Raw genomic sequence first — 2,500 nt, 5'->3', positions numbered from 1 at the left:
AAATAGATAGTTCCTAAGCCATTTTAACCCTTGTGTGCTGTTCGGGCTGTTTTCAGCCACTAGAGTGTTTTTTTGAGTCGTTTTTTGGCCATAACTTTCTCTGTGTTTCAGCTAATGGAATGATTTTTGGTGACAAATCTTATTTTCACACATATTTTAGGAAAATGCTTTGAAAATTTTCAAAAACTCAACAGTACACTGTGGGCAAATTCACTACCCTTTGGTTATGTTCGTGGCTGAAAACAGCCACTACTTTAAACTGCTGTAAAAATGTATCAGATATGTTTGGAGTTATATGGAGTATAATAGCATATTAAAGTGTGTGTGTGGGTGTGTGTTGGTGTGTGTGTGTGTGTGTGATGTGTGTGAGAAAGAGAGAGAGAGAGAGAGAGTGTGAGAACTCACCTTGTTATGTCTGAGAAAATTCAAAGCATGCACCTCAGCTCTGACAACTAATCATGCGAATAATGTCAAAACACAAAGCAAGTCGATCTTAAACACTTGCTATGCAAGCCTGAACTCGAGTAACATTTGATGGTGAGTAAGATGCAGTAAGCAACATGAGTAAAGGCACATGACCTTGTAGTGAAGTTTTAGAGATGATAAGGTGTCTACAACTCTACGACAAGGTCATGTGCCATTACACATTTGTTACTACATGCATCCTATTCCTGTTAATTATTACTTGAATTCATGTGCTTGTTAGAGATAAATTTAGAAGATACTTGTTTGTGTTTTGACAATGTTACTGCATGATTAGTTCTCATTGCTCATGTGCATGCTTCAAAAATACTAAAAATAACAAGGTGAGTTCTCACACTCTCTCTCTCTCTCTCTCACACACACACACACACACACACACACACACACACAACACACACCCACACACACACTTTAATATGCTATTATACTCCATATAACTCCATGTAAAAGCCAGAAACTAAGCTTTTTTTTTGCACAGGCCTATCTAAAGGGTTAATGGTGCCACGTGGTTATCAACAGTAAAAATTACAAATTTTACCTCTTCCCAATAGGGAAAACCACAAACAATCAAAAATGCATGACTATATGGTGTCATGGCTTTGCAATCAAAAAATGTGGTTATAATGGAAGTCAATGGGGCAAAAACAGCCACGAACAGTAAATGAGGGAGAAAAAGTTTAAATCTGATGCTGCACAAAAACTAACAATGCATCGAAACCAATGTTGTTTCTAATCTTTGACATGTCCAAGACTGTGATAAAAGGTAAAAAAAATCCAGTCCACAATCACATTTTATATTGAAAATACGTCATTTTGTATTTTTTTTCCCCAAATCAGTGACATCATTTATGAATTTGGCAATTAAAGAGTTAAAATCCTGAATTTTTTTAAACATTTAGTAGTTTTGAACAGGACTGAGGTTGATTAATAGATTTATGCAAAAAATGTGAAAAAATATTTATCTGATACATTTTTACAGCAGTTTAAAGTAGTGGCTGTTTTCAGCCACGAACATAACCAAAGGGTAGTGAATTTGAACAATGCACAAGGGTTAAATTAAGCTTATGTCGTTTTAGTTTCATATTGTTCATTAATAGTTTCATAGGTTGTTTAAACCTAAGACGAAGTCTTTCATAATGCGCTCCATGCGCGTGCATGGATATTGACTACTACCAGCTATATATAGCGTGCTGTCTTGTTGACCAATCAGCAGGAAGCAGCAGACTGCATCAAGATTCATCCGTCACTCACTAGCCCAAACGTCTAATGTAAAAATGGATATCCGGCAATTTTTTAAGCGCCATCAAGACGGCAGTCCTCCACCTCCTGAGGCCAGCAAACGGCCTCGGCTACAATCCCAAAGTGAGTGAGCTCGGAAAACAGTACTAAACTTCATGTTTTTGAGGTTAATTTGGTTAGATTAATAGATAATTAGATTCATGTCACTGACTCAACAAGTCACCTCTACCTTTTCCCATTATCCAATGTTACAAGTAAAATTCAGGATATTATCAAATAAATAACTGGATGTAATTATATGCATTCTCTGGCATTTAAACCACTGAACCTTTTGTAACGTTAGTCAGATAGCTAGTTAATGTTATCGCTATAGCCGTTCGCGGGTACGGTAAACGTTTCTATGGTAACAGCGAGTTGGACCAATCAGAGGCGTCGCTGTTGAGCTTAGGACTGTGGGTAGTAGTGTAGTTTTTCTCCATAAGATTGCGCGGATAAAAACCTATTTTTTACAGTCTATGATAAAAACATGTTTTTCTTGTAACAATGTTGATTTCATACAGAACTATAGCTTCTACAGAAGCAGAAACTTTCGTTTCACAAACACATAGCTCGTGGTCAGTCTACCTCAGATGCAGGGCCTGAATTTCATTCAGAGGGGCGAATCCCCCCTTAGGGTATTCTTATCGGGGGGATTTTTAATTTGAGGGGGGAGTTTAGACTTTTTTTTTTTAAATTACATTTATCTCATCTAAATGCTCATCTATCTGGATACAGTGCC

The sequence above is a fragment of the Xyrauchen texanus genome, chromosome 22, assembly GCF_025860055.1.
Source record: "Xyrauchen texanus isolate HMW12.3.18 chromosome 22, RBS_HiC_50CHRs, whole genome shotgun sequence".
NCBI classification, from domain to species: domain Eukaryota; kingdom Metazoa; phylum Chordata; class Actinopteri; order Cypriniformes; family Catostomidae; genus Xyrauchen; species Xyrauchen texanus.
Note: the sequence above shows the minus strand (reverse complement) of the source record.